This window comes from Panthera tigris, chromosome F3 (assembly GCF_018350195.1).
Source record: "Panthera tigris isolate Pti1 chromosome F3, P.tigris_Pti1_mat1.1, whole genome shotgun sequence".
In the NCBI taxonomy this organism is placed as follows: Eukaryota; Metazoa; Chordata; class Mammalia; order Carnivora; family Felidae; genus Panthera; species Panthera tigris.
The window spans coordinates 60,474,228-60,488,918 of record NC_056678.1 but is presented as its reverse complement, the minus strand read 5'-3'; the positions used below and the strand labels follow the sequence as shown (position 1 = coordinate 60,488,918).

The following is a 14,691-nucleotide window of genomic DNA, read 5'->3' as shown; positions in this document are numbered from 1 at the left end:
TGTGCAACCACTCTCCAGAACTGTCTTCACCTTGCAAAACTGAAACCCATTAAACAGCACTCCTTTATGATCTCCATTTTGCGGAAAAGGAAACTCAATGTTAAACCATGTGTAAATGCTGTTATTCAATCATTTCTAACTTTTGAACAAATGGCAGTTTGGAATAATTCCATTTAAGAACCCAAGCCAGTTACTAGAAGGGCCAGGTTTCAAGCCTGACTGCAAAGCCCCGACGTAGACCCGGCTGGGGAGACCACCCCTGCGGGAACGCCTGACCACGGACGGCACCCAGGATGTGGGACTAAGCCACACGGGCAAAGAGAACCTACAGGAAGAAGCACATAGAAAGTGACTTGGACTTTTTCACGTCATTAGAAAGAGGCATTAAAATTGTTCTAAATTATTCTAGGGCAGAGCTATAGGGTAGATCCAGGTGTGGAGTACCTGACACTGATTCGATTGCCCGGGGGAAGGATCTTTTTTTTTTTTTTTTTTTTTTAATAATAAGTGGGGCACCTGAGTGGCTCAGTCAGTTAAGTGTCCAACTCTTGATCTTGGCTCAGGTCATGAACTCATGGTTTGTGAGTTCAAGCCCCACGTCGGGCTCTGGGCTGACAGCATGGAGCCTACTTGGGATTCTCTCTCTCCCTCCCTCTCTCTCTCCCTCTCTCTCTCTCTCCCCTTCCCCCACTCGCTCTCTTTCAAAAAAAATAATAAAAAAACATTTTTAAAATTCTTTAAAAACATAATAAAATGCACAAATAGAGTATTTTCTATTCCCTCTCTTCTTTGGACTCTTTGTGCGACTTTACAGATCCTTAGTCGTCAAGGGCGCCCTTCTCAGAAACTGTGAGGCTGCCGTCAGCCTTGCGGGTGGATCTTCATGAGCATGAAATGCATCAGGAGGCAGGAGAGTTGGGGAATGAGCTGCACCCCAGAGCAGGGTTGCAGAGGTCATTCGTGCATTGCCCTGAGGCAGAGACAGGGGTGAAGTCACTGCACCCCATGGCCATTGTCCTCCCATGGCTCAGACAGTGGCCTCGGCGGGCACTCTATAGTTTTAATATTCATGCACACCTCCCTTTGAAGGGTCCACACCCTCTGGAAAGTCCCTTTACCCACTAGCGTGTTCAATCAGTGGTTTTCCCCTCAACCCCTCCTTATCTCTGTCATCACCTCTCAGCATATATCTGCTCCCTGAACACTTCAGCACAGACTCAGGCTTCCTCTTCTTATTACTTTCAGAAAATTCTGTAGGTGGAAAGAAATTTAATCGGTGATAATAAGGCTTTCTATTTTTAGAGCTCCTGCCTTCTGAGCAACCCAGAGAATGCCACAGTTATAACAGAATCAGTTAAAGGGTTGAAAGGGTCTTCCAAAGGTCTTCTAGGGAAGTCCCCTGCCGAGAGGCAAGAGTTCCCTGAAAGCCATCTTGGGACAGGTGCTAGCCTCCTTTAGTCTGACCCTGGACTCAAACTCAGCTCCATGTCTGGGAGTCTCAATCTCCAGAACCTATCCCCACCCCCAGGCAGAACTCTTCTTTCTATCCCCTGCCCTGGTTCCTCTCTCACTGAAAGGGTTGCAAAAGACTCCAAATGTTCTCCCAGCCCTTAGTGTTTCATCCAGTCAATGCCTACACCACCAATACAGTGATCTTTCTAAACCACAGCTCTGATCATACTTGCATTGCTAGGCCAGACAATGCAGTGTTATGGGAAGACAGTGGGGATGGGGATTAGGGAGAATGTCACAAGCTGGGACTCAGAAGATCATAGGAGGTCACCAAAAAGAGTGAGGAGAAGGAGACGTGTCAGCAGAAGGGCACGGCCACTGCAGAGTCTGGGAGTCAGAAGTGCATGGATGTCGGAGGCACAGCAAGTAAGGCAGAGTTGGGGTGGGGGAGCGGAGAGGGGCCACCAGATTGGGAGCCAGGACTTTTTCCCCAACAGCAGTGGGTTGCTGGGTGGCAGGAGTCATGGCGGAGGCCTTGGGCAGAGTTAAGTTGAAAGGGCTTGATCCCAAGGAGAGAGGAGGATACAAGTACCAGGGATGATGGCGCTAAGGAGATCACAAGACATGGTGCCATCTCACCCCATTACCAGGGCTCCAAATTCCTCAAACCATCCACCCCGGCCCCCACCGCCCACACATGGATCTGCACAAGTCTTCCCTTCTGGAGTGCAAATAATCCTGGTTACCTGTTGTCATTTCTAAGCCCCGGGATAGCCCGGGGTCGGGGGGGGGGGCAGTGGGGGGTCTTGGATTTGGAGTCAAAACCTGGTTTCAAATCTACCACCCAAGAGTTTGCCCTCATCATCGAGATTCACCTTTGTCAGCGCAAAATTACAACACAAACAGCTCCTTCCCAGAATGGATGGGAAATAATGTATGTGGCTTAGGACACATGGACAGGGCTCAGTCTGTGCAATTTTACCATAAATCGTGTTGCTTTCTCTGGGATTCTGTCCATATTCCCCCGAGAGCGTCCAGGAGTTCTGTGTCCCCAAACTTTAGGCAGGTGTGTGCAAGCTCCAGCTAACAGCACCCCCAGGTTACCAAGGGGTTTTCCTGGGTTCTCTGGCCTGACTTGGATGAGGCTGGCACTCTCAGAGTGGGTTAATGGGGACTGTGTGTGTGTGTGTGTGTGTACAGGTACACCTGCGTATCCCATTTCCGCAGGGGGTAAAGCTGGGGAGAGAGAGGCATCAAAAGGGCAAATGAATGTCGGATGTGGAGCCAAGCCCAGCAAGAATGGGGTTAAAGTAGATGAGCAGCAGGAGGTCTAAGGGGAGGGGCCAGGGTCCCCCTTGCTCAGTCCTGACAGCCAGCGGGTGCCATGGAGAGTGGGCACGGCAGATTGCCCACAGCTTCTTGCACGCTCCCACTAGGGCCAGGATTCAGGATGGAGTCCTTGCCCCGGCGCGTTACCTCTGAGCTGGAGAACTTCTGCAGGGCTCAGGGCTGGGGGCTAGATGGAAGGGAGTGGGTAAGTCCACTAGCTTTCAGGGACCCACCAACACTTCCCAGAGCTTCTTCGGAGGACAGGCTCTGTGACCCCATGCTTTTCCGTGACATCACTGTCAGTGACCTTTGGGGGCCAGTAGGGTGGAGTCCGAGGGGACGGGTACAGGCCATGATTCTCTGGTGGTCACAAAGGTTGGGATTGTCAGCCGCCCAGAGCTGGAGGGCAGCCTCAATGGGCACAATGTTTCTTGCTGGACTGGGAATGGCTTCCCTGCCCCGGGATATTGCAGAAATAGTGGACCTGTTGTCTTCACTCCTTCTTTATATTAAAAAGCACATTGTTGAGCACAGAGGCTGTGTGTGTGTGTGTGTGTGTGTGTGCACGCACACACACACACAAGTGTAAAGAGTCGCGGAAAATGGCATTTTGCTTTTAGAACAAATGATGATGATGTGAAGTGGAAAACTTGCAACCCAGCCAGCAGAGAGAACTGTGTTTGTGCTTTTCAGAAGCCTTGGGAAGAAGAGGAGGAAAGAGGAGGGGGAGGCGGGGGTAAGACTTCCGCTGATGTTTCAAGAACACCAAACAGCGCTGGGACAGATCAATATGCCCGATGAGTCCAAAGCTGATTACAGCAAACACAGCCAACTGCCCTGTGTTCACTTAAAGTAATAGCCTTAAACACTCGACGGAAATAACTCAATTACCTTATTGATTTGGGATTTCAGCCACCTCCCCCCGCCGACATACAACACACACGAACCCTACTACCGACCCATACATAGCATTTTTTGTTGGCTTTGCCTCTTTTTAAAGAAAACTAATGTCATTGGCATGACCTGCACCACCAGCTTGGGAAATAAAGCCACCCCTGGTTTTTTATGTGCGCGTTACTCACCCAGGTGCCCCCCTGCCCAGATTGAAGGATCGCATAACATCTCTCCCGGGACCTCCTCCCCGCAAAACTGAAGAGCCCCAGGTGCTCGCTCAGCCCAAACTGGTTAGTGTAAAGAAATAATTGAGAAACCCGATCAGCTCACCAGCAGCCCCCTCCCCCATTTCCCACTGCTATTGCTTCCACCCAGGCCACATGGTGCGGCTGCTGAAGTCACGCACCCCCCGCGCTCCCATGTCACCACTGCTGTGCGGCGCCTGGCTGACCCAGACCCCACACAGCCAGCAGAGTCTCCTGAGGGCGGACAAACCCGTACGCACCCACTCGTCCCCAAGCCGTGTCCTCCAAAGCAGGACGGGGCAAGAGGCTTCAGGAAAGCCAGGAGCATCACTACGTGAAGACTTTCCCCTGGAGACCCCTGATGCTGTGTCCTGAGAACAGACCCGGCCAGGGACATCAAAGCCATCACAGGCAACTTAAACCGTCGACTCGCAACAGCTCAGCTGGAAAGAACCTCAGACATCATCCAACCAGCCCTCTGTCCTGGAGAACGAGGCCTGGCAAGATGAGGTGGCTTTCTAGCGTCCCATCTCCAGCACGGGGAATGCGCTTTTGTGGGGGGTGGAGGGGAAGTGAGGTTCGATTGCTGGAAGGCCTCGGAAGGCATATAATTGCACCCTTAGCTACCTGAGTGAGGACAGGACAAAGTCACGCCTGTGCCAATGCCTGGCCTGCTCAGCCACGGAGCTCAGCCACGGAGAAGTCCCTGGTGGGCCTCTTCCCACCTCCTGGGAAGCCCCTTCGTCCCGGGTAACCCCTAGACTCTGTCTGCTTATCAGCCTTCCCTCACCCTGTGTTCCTGGATTTTCAAGCTCCTCCTGTCAGCTGGCTCCTTCCCACTCATTCAAACCTTTCTAAGATTAAAAAAAAAAAGTCCCTTTTCCAACATTTTTCTCTCCGCCCTCCTCACATCTCTGCCAGTCCCTTCTCTCCCGCTCTGTCCTTCATTTCTCTTCCCTCGGAAAAAGTTTACATGGACACCTCCCGTCCCCACGCACACACTCACGTCCATCTTCCTGGCATGTGTGTCGTGGGAGAAAGGTGACAGATTCCAGAGCGTCCTCAGAGGCCCCGTGGCCGCGTGTGGAAACGTCTGGTGCTCGCTAAGCACTGGGAAGGTGGGGGTGGGCACAGGAAGGAGGGCAAAACCAGGCTGCTGTCCCCAGAAATGCCCATGGCCCTGCGGCTCTGCGGGGGCCGGGTGGGAGGGGTCTCCTGGAGGATACCCCACAGCCAGTTCGTTCGGTACAAGGGGGGCATCTGTTCCACTGCTTCAGGCTGAAAGGTCACCAGCACCTGCCCCTCCCTGACCCCCACTGGTCAAGCTTTCCGTGGCGGGTAGGAGTTTCTTTTTGACACGGGCCGCTCGGACTTTTACGCCCTTGCAGGAACTTACTTGGAAGCCCAATGGGAAACTTTCTCTCCCTGACACTGACCACGTGTTATTTACTGGGGAAGGAAAAGAAAGGGAACCAGAGTGTACCGAACACCTACTAAGTGCCAGCTGTTGTTCTAGGAGTTCGAGACACAACAGTGAGTAAGACCCATGTGTTCCCTGCCCTCGTGGGGCTTCCGTTCTAGCAGCAAAAACATACACAGGTGCACAAACATAATGATTACAGATCGTAAGAAGTGCCAGGAAGGATTGCCAGGGCGCGACACTCAGGACGGCACCAGGGACATCCCTAGGGTGGCGGGAACGTCTCTCTTAGAAGGTGACGTCGACCCTGAGACCTGAACAGTGGGGAGGCGGACAAAATTCGAGACGGAATTTAAAGCCATGCATTGTGGTGGCCATGCTATTGTCATCCGCACTTTACACATCAGGACACTGGTGCCCCGGAAGATGAGCTAATGTGCCCAGTGGCAGGCTACCGGCCGATGTGAGTGACACCAACGCGTGCTTTCTGTTACCCTCCCCCCCTTGGGGTCCTTGTACCTTCTCTCCCGAATCACAGAAGGCACCTGGAAAGCAAGCTTTGGAGTCTCCGTACGCAGGTGTTATGTGACCCTGCTTCGAGATCTGTGTCCAGCCACGGTAAGGGACGTATGAGGTCCTACCACTACATGCACGAGGAAGGTTAAGGCTGCTCTCTTTTCTCTAGGTTCTTGGAAGACAAGCCAGGGTGTAACGCACCGCCCGGGCATGACATTTGAGAGAAGTGCAGGGCAGGGAAGGGGGCTGAGGTCAGCGTCCTTGCTCCCAGAGCTCTGCGGTGAGCTGGCCCCGCAAGGACAGGGTGGTCTGGCCAGGCACACAGGAGGGGCCCGGTTCACTCCAGGCACCGTGTGAGCTCAGGCCGGAAGCTGCCTCTTCCAGAAGAGACCGAGGGGCTGCAGGAGGCTGCCTGGAAAAGCTGCCAGAGCTCTCCGTGACCCCCACCACATGAGAAAGTGGAAGCATTGGTCCAGGACCCTGCGTTAGTCCACCGGTTGACATTTTCTGACCATTTAAGTTGCGGGTCCCGAGTACTGGACGAGGCTGTGGGGGCATTCAAAGAGCACAGAACCATGATCTCAGTGGTACAGGACTGGCAAACCTCCTTGGGGAGAAGTTCTCAAGATTCTGAGTCAGCTGGAGAGCACTTGTGCCCAGCCACCAGGCAGTACATTGAAAGCCACGTGACACAGGCAGGCGAGGCTGTGAGGGAGGGCTTCCTGGAGGAGGTGGGGCATATGTGTGTCAGGTCGGAAAGGTGGCGAGAGAGCCACATTGGCAGAGAGGTGGCGGGAAGGACACTTCCAGTAATGGACATGCCATTTGCCAGACCACAGAGAAAGGTCGGGTGAGGGGCAGACAGGGAGAGCGCAGGCACGGAACTAGGGACGCCAGGATCCAGCGGGTCGGGGAAGAGGGACTCACTGAAGGTTCTTGAGCAAGGCAGTCACAGGGTAAAATTCTAATAGCCATTCCTCACTTGCATGCAACACTTTGCAATATTCGGGTTCCTCCACATACACGGTTTCCCTTCATTCTCACAACCACCCCATGAGGGACGAAGTTACCGCTGCCTCTGTCACTGAAGAAATGGGTGAGAAACGTTGGAAAGACACGCCCATCATCACACATATGAGGGAAGGAGCCAAACCTGGAGCCCCACCCCTCGGCCTGTGTAGAGGGGGGAGCAGGGCAGCCTGGAAAGGGCACGGCTTCTGAAACCAGACAGATCTGAGTTCCAATGCTGACACTGCTGGTCACCACTAAGCTGTGTGGCCTGGGACCGACTATCAACCTCTCTGAGCCTCAGCTTTCTTCATCTTTAAGCTAAGGACAACACTACCTTAGAGAGACACAGGTGCGTTGGGAGGCGGAAAGTCACGACGGCCTCTGGCACAGCATGGAGGTCCTACGGGTACAAGTCGCCCTCCTCTTTCTCCGCTGCTCCCCACTCAGGTCCTGAACAAGCCAGGTCATTACCCCAGCTTCCCTCTGTCCCTCAGCGGGGCCACCGAGGCTCTGGGGACAGGTCGTTCTGGCCCCATGACCAAGCGGCACGGTTCTGCATCCCGTCTTCTACAAGGTCACGGCCGGCCCAAGACACACAGGGGTGTCACAGCAGCTAGAGGGCACTGAGACCATCAGACAAGTGGGGAGGGGGGAGGGGGAGGAGGGGGAGGGCGCCGGGGCGGGAAACGGCTGGACCACAGGTCTGAGAAACCATATAGCACACTTTCTTCCACTGTCCCTTGATACAACAGGCCCAGATTTGGTTTAATTTTTTTTTTTTTTAACAAAACAAACAGGATCTGAAATAACAGCCCACACAAACGACTTCTTAGAAACCTCACCCTTGACTTATCGTTGGGAATAAAAGCAATTTTTTATCCTGGCCAAGCTCTTTATTCTTTTTGGAACATTTTCATATACATTATTTCATTTGATCCTCAGGACGCTGAAAGGGAGACAGGCAGGCTTTACTGTTCCCTTTGAACAGATGAAAAATCCATGGCTTGGCGTGGGGGGCGGTGCGGGCAGAGCTCCCCACTCGCTGCCCGCGGCGCCCTCTCCTCACTCGCTCGGTGCGCAACTCAGACTCCACATCCACCCCTTGATAAGCCCCGCTCTGATGCCTGAAACCCTCCCCCGTCCCATTCAGCTACTGAGTCATCAGGCATGCTCGCGGGAGGCTCGTACAACTGGAGGGCATGACGGAGCAGTTTTGAAAAGAGTCAGCCGCCCTGGACACCGCGGGCAGGTGCACTACACTCCCCACCGTACCGTCGAGGGTCCCTAACCCACCACCCTGCCCAGGAGCCCCTTCCTCACTGCTCCAACCACCCCTTCCTACCCTCTGTCAACCCGGGACCCTCAGAAAAGCAGAAGACTGCTTTAGAGTCAGGTCGCCTGAGGGCCAAGCCTCTAGCTTCCGCTTGAGAATTTCAGTAAGTCCGTCCGCCCCTGGAGCCCCGCTCAGCAAGCCTAAGGAGAGGCGAGGGCTGCCGACCCAGGCTGCCGATTGACTCATACGTACACACGACCTGCTCCCCAGCGGCAGAGAGCAGCTCGGGATGAGAACAAATGAACACAACTGAACCACTGTGGGCTCTAGGCACATAGGACATCTCAGTGCATGCAACTGACAAAGTCCCCTGCCTTCGCTTGGCCTCTGTTCTAGGGAGGGGAGACGGCAAAGCAAAAATGAGTGCAACCAACCCATAAACGAAGAGGCAGGCTAGGTGCCGTGCGCTATTTGAGAAAAGAGTATTATAGGGTAATGGGGATGGAGGTGCCGGGAAAGACAGGGAGGCGTGCAGGTTACTATTTTAAATAAGATTGCCATGAGCTTCGTTGAGAAGTTGACGTTTAAGCAAAGATCCGAAGGAAGAGGGGAGTTTGCGTACAGATATCTGGAGAAAAGGCTTTCCAAGCAGAGGGGACAGCCAGAGCAAAGGCCCTTGGGAACAGGGAGGAGGCAAATGTAGCTGAAGCAGAGGACGCAGTGGGGGAATAGTAATAGATGAAGTCAGAGAGGGAACGGGGCCAGGTTCTACAGTCACAGAGGGTTTTACAGGACATTGTAAGGATTCTAACCTTTACTCTGAATTTGGAGGCTTTTAAGCAGAGGAATGAAATGACCTAACTTTTAGCACTATCACTCCAGCCACTCTACTGGGGACAGAAGGTACGGGAGCGGGCAAGGGGGACACCTGGGACACCAGTGAGGGGGCTGCTGCAGGAATCCTGGTGAAAGGTAATGGAGTTTCAACATGGCGGCAGCAATGGAGATGGGAGGAAGAGGCCCGCACCAGCCATGTTGGAAAGGTAGAGCCAACAGGACTTCCTGATAGGTTAGGTGGAGGGTTAGGGCTGGGAGAAGAGGGGGGTGTAAGGTACTCACCAGGGCCTGGGCCTGAACAGCTGGGAGAGTGGAAATGCCATCACCTGAGGGGGCAGGACTGTGGGGAAGCAGGTGGGCATGAGGGATGCGGGGCTCGGGTTTAGATGTCCACTGGATGTCCAATGGAGGGAGACGTTGAGCTCACATGCCACTGAAGCCAGCTGCTGTGTCCTTGCTGATAACCGCCAGTCAGCATCCACTGCCCCGCCCCCAGAGCAGATGGCCCTCGAGGACGGCTTACCCGGCAGCCTCATGCTGTGGTCACTGGGCACCCACCTTTCCAGGCCATGCCCCATGGACCAGTCTCTGTCACAAGGCAGCGCTGAAGGTTCCGAGGTTCGTGGCACAAAAAGCAGCCTCAGGGAAGCATTTTCAGACCAAAGCTGACGGCGTCCCAGAAGTCAGCACGCTGTCCTTTCTGCCCACAACAGCTTTGTCCAGTAGAACTTTCTGCAGTGATAGAAATGTTCTGTATCTTCCCTGTCCAATGTGAGAGCCACTAGCCAGGTGTGGCTTTTGAGTACTTGAAATGTTGGGATGCCTGGGTGGCTCAGTCGGTTAAGCGTCTGACTCTTGATTTCAGCTCAGGTCACGATCTCATGGCTCATGAGTTCGAAACCGGAGTTGGGCTTTGCACTGACAGTGCGGAGCCTGCTTGGGATTCTCCGTCTTCCTCGTTCTCTGCACCCCCCCTCCCTCCCTCTCTACCTAAATAAATAAGTAAAGTCAGAACAACTGAGAAATTAACTTTTTTGTTTTAATTTTAAGTAACTTAAATCTAAATAGTCATATGTGGCTACTGACTACCATGTGGGACACTACAGCCCTAGGTGGTCCTTCCCACTCCACACCATCTAGCAAAACTGGGCTCATCCTTCAAGGCTTCATTCCAAGGTCTCCAACCTTCCTTCTGTTCACGCGAAGAGACAGACCCCTCTTCGGTTCTCCTATAGTGTTTCATACGTATTTCTCGTATGTCAGTATACAGGAATGATTTGGTTGCACGTCTACCCCCCAGTAGACTGCGGGCTTCCTGCAGGCAGGGATCTCTTTCTCGTCTCTGTAGTGCCTGGACTGGCAAAATGTCTGGCACGTAATAGGTGCTAAACAAATAACTGTTGAATGACTAGATGAGTGAACAGGTACATGCTTCACGCTTGTGCCCAATCTTTATTTCTTATTTCCACTAAGCGTAGAGGAGTGTGGGAAAGGTCAGAGATGGGAAACGAAAATCCGTTCGATTTTCTCATGAGCCCCATCTTCCTCTGACAGCAGAGTGAGGGACAGAAAGAGCAAATGAGGTCAAGACCGGGTTCAGAGCCCACGGCCCCCATCTGTTGAAGCAAACTTGAAGGCATTGACTTCAGCAGAATGTCAGGGACTTCAATATTAGACCAAGTACCTGCAAGGGAATTTCTAACTTTGAAGCCAAAAGAGGGGAAAAAAGGTTTTGGTCTTTTTTTAAGTATAATTTATCATCGAATTGGCTCACATACAACACCCAGTGCTCATCCCAAGTGCCCTCCTCAGTGCCCATCACCCACTTTCCCCTCTCCCCCACCCCCCATCAATCCTCAGATTGTTCTCTGTATTTAAGAGAGAACAATGGTTTGCCTCCCTCCCTATTTGTAACTGTTTTTTCCCCTTCCCCTCCCCCATGGTCTTCTGCTAAGTTGCTCAAGATCCACATATGAGTGAAAACATAAGACACCTGTCCTTCTCTGACTGACTTATGTCACTCAGCATAATACCTTCCAGTTCCATCCACGTTGCTGCAAATGGCATTATTTCATTCTTTCTCCTTGCCAAGTAGGATTCCATTGTACAGATATACAAAAAAAGGGTTTTTTTTTAAACAGATAATCACGACAAAATCATTTTGAGTTGATAAGGTGCTGCATTTGATGCAGGCATTTCTGTCCATGAAAACTACATGATTTTCTGCTTTATAGTTTAGTGTCAAAAGCCATATTTGAGGTTTGTTCTTTAAATCAACTGTATCTATTGCTGAGCTCAGTGGCTCAAACTGAATCACCAGAAGTGATGAAGCCGGGCTTTGGCACGCTGGCACCTCCAGGTCTGGGTCCCGGGGGGGCTTACTAAGTGTCTTTAAAGCTAACTGCAGGCCTGGGGCACGTGGGTGGCTCAGTCGGTTAAGCATCGGACTTCGGCTCTGGTCACGATCTCACACTTCGTGAGTTCGAGCCCCACGTCAGGCTCTCTGCCGTCAGCACAAAGCCCGCTTTGGATCCTCTGTGCCCCCCCCCTCTCTCTCTGCCCCTCCCTGGCTTACTCTCTCTCAAAAATAACATTGGAAAAAAACTAACTGCAGGCCTGAGCTTTTCAGAGAGTATTATTATCATTAAAAGTTTCATCTCTCTCTGCAAATAGTGTTTGTGTATTTCTGTGTGGAAGGCATGAGGGTTGTGGAGAGCACAACATGGCCCCTGTTCGTGAGAAGCTAACACTCTAGGTAAGAATTACAAGAAAAGTGATCTTGCTTCAGGAAGAAACATGGCTTAAGGGCTTTGCTGTAACTATTAGTTTGGTAAATGCTAATTTTTCCATAGATCAGACATTGACTGGCAAAGACCCAGTGTCTCCAGACAATCAAATTAAGCCTTGAGAGGATGAGAATGAGAAGAGGGGGAAAAGAGAGAGTTGGAAAACCCAACAATGAGATGGAGATGGAGATGGAGATGATGGAGATGATGGAGATGATGGAGATGATGGAGATGATGGAGATGATGGAGATGACGGAGATGACAGAGATGGAGATGATGCAGATAATGCAGATGATGCAGATGATGGAGATGATGAAGATGGAGAAGATAGAGAAGATGGAGAAGATGGAGATGATGGAGATGATGGAGATGATGCAGATGATGGAGATGACGGAGATGACAGAAATGGAGATGATGCAGATAATGCAGATGATGCAGATGATGGAGATGGAGATGGAGATGATGGAGATGATGCAGATGATGGAGATGATGGAGATGGAGATGGAGATGATGCAGATAATACAGATGATGGAGATGATGGAGATGATGGAGATGACGCAGATGATGCAGATGATGGAGATGATGGAGATGGAGATGATGCAGATAATGCAGATGATGGAGATGATGGAGATGACGCAGATGATGCAGATGATGCAGATGATGGAGATGACGCAGATGGCGCAGATGACGCAGATGATGCAGATGATGCAGATGATGCAGATGATGCAGATGGAGATGGAGAGAGGGAGATGGAGGGGGGAGGGAGGAGAGGGAGAGTTTGGGCCCAAGATGCCTCTGACTGTGGTTGTTTCTTCTGTTCCAAGCAGCTGGCTGGGTGTTTGGAGTTTGCGATGACTCACCATGTAGGCGGGGTGCCGAGGGACGAAAAGAGAAAGCCACAGAAGATGGGAACCCCCTTCGGGCCCCTTGGGGTGTGGCTCTGGCGTTCTGTCTCATGGCCTCACACAGCCCAGCCTTCGGCGCTCGGGAGCCATTTTATGAGGTGGTTTCAGAGCCCCCCCAAGTTCCCTGGGGGTTTCCCCCAGGACACAGGGACTTCAGTGTCCTTGGTTGTAAACCTGAGTGACCACACATCAAGCCTCTCTAAAAAGGCAGCAGTGTTCCCTTGGAAAAATGGGGGTGTTAGCTTGAGTGTTCCTCCCAGAAGAGGAAGGGAGGAGGGAGCAGAGAGGACTGACCCGAGCACAGACGCTCATCTGGGAGCTGAACTGCAAAGCCCGACACGGCCGGGACCGTAAGGTCTTAGCTCCACGTGCAGGCTCAGTGGGTGCCTGGGCCTCGTGGACTGAATTCTGTCTCCCTCCCTGCAAACTTAAAGTCCTATCCCTAGTACCTCAGAACATGACCATGGAAACAAGGCCTTTAAAGAGACGATGATGTCGGTGCCTGGGTGGCCCCGTCAGTTAAGCGTCTTACTCTCAACTTGGGCTCAGGTCACGACCTCACTGTCTGTGGGTTCAAGCCCCACATCAGGCTCTGTGCTGACAGCTCAGAGCCTGCTTGGGATTCTCTCCCTCCCTCTCTCTCTGCCCTCCCCACCTTTGTCTCTTTTCAAAATAAATCAATAAACTTAAAAAACATTTAAAGAGACGATGATGTTAAAATTGAAATAAGAGGGGGCGCCTGGGTGGCGCAGTCGGTTAAGCGTCCGACTTCAGCCAGGTCACGATCTCGCGGTCCGTGAGTTCGAGCCCCGCGTCAGGCTCTGGGCTGACGGCTCGGAGCCTGGAGCCTGTTTCCGATTCTGTGTCTCCCTCTCTCTCTGCCCCTCCCCCATTCATGCTCTGTCTCTCTCTGTCCCAAAAATAAATAAAAAACGTTGAAAAAAAAAAAATTTAAAAAAAAAAAAATTGAAATAAGAGTGTTAGGGTGACCATAATCCAATCTGCCCCACGTCCTTATAAGAAGAGGAGATTAGGACACGCAGAGAGACACCGGGGGGGGGGGGGGGGGGGGTGTGCCCAGAGGGATGGCCATGTGAAGAGACAGCAAGAGAGCAGCCACCTGCAGGCCAGCCAAGTGGAGAGTCCTCTGAGAAACCAACCCTTGTCAGCACCTTGATCTCGGGCTCCAGATTCCAGAACTGGGAGAAAATCGGCTCCTGCTGTCTGAGCCACCCAGTCTGTGGCATTTTGCCACAGAAACTCCACAGACTCATGGAGAGGGGATCGGAGTGCATCATGTGGTCTGAGGGAGGGGCCCTGGGAGCTCCTCCAATGTGGCGCATGTCCTCCACTGGCCCTGACCCCAGACAGCCACTACGAGAAGCCGACGTCTGAGTTCTTCCCACAGGCCAGATTCTAGGCTAGGTTCCTTTCTATTCTGTTACCTCACGTAATTGTTAATACACACCTGAGGCTTAAAGCAGTGAAAGGGCTTGGTTTCCCCAAGGTCACCCGCCTGGGACCTGCCGGACCCAGTATGGAAGCCCAGGCCCTCTGATTCCAGGGGCAGCCACACCCTCAAGCTTTTATTTATGTTTTTGTTTATTTATTTTTGAGAGATAGAGAGACAAAGCGGGAGCAGGGGAGGGGCAGAGAGAGATTGGGGGATGCAGAATCCCAAGCAGGCCCCAGGCTCCATGCTGTCAGCACGGAGCCCGACACGGGGCTTGAACTCACAAACCACGAGATCGTGACCTGAACCAAAGTCGGATGCTTAACCAATGAAGCCATCAAGGCACCCCTCTCTGGAGACTTTAAAAGCCAGGAATGTTAGGGACTGCATGCCACTCTGTCTTTCCAAAGTCCCAGGAACACAGTCACCCCTAACTGTCCACTGGAGTTTCTGTGTACATATTGTGACACAGAGAAATCTTTATTAAGTCCTACTTCTATTTTTACTGGACGTTCTAAGCCAAACCCTCCTCTGACCACCTACGCTATTTAGTAGCTAGTTAAGAGCCAC

The 14,691-nt window shown here is 52.2% G+C and overlaps 1 long non-coding RNA gene across 1 annotated transcript; it reads right to left on the bottom strand.

The window, feature by feature from the left end:
- LOC122235823 lies at nucleotides 1-3,047 on the bottom strand. Its single transcript, XR_006213891.1, has 3 exons — nucleotides 2,929-3,047; nucleotides 1,177-1,251; nucleotides 1-325 (listed from the first exon to the last, which is right to left on the bottom strand). It is a non-coding gene; the product is annotated as an uncharacterized LOC122235823 (long non-coding RNA).
- Nucleotides 3,048-14,691: the final 11,644 nt, after the last annotated feature.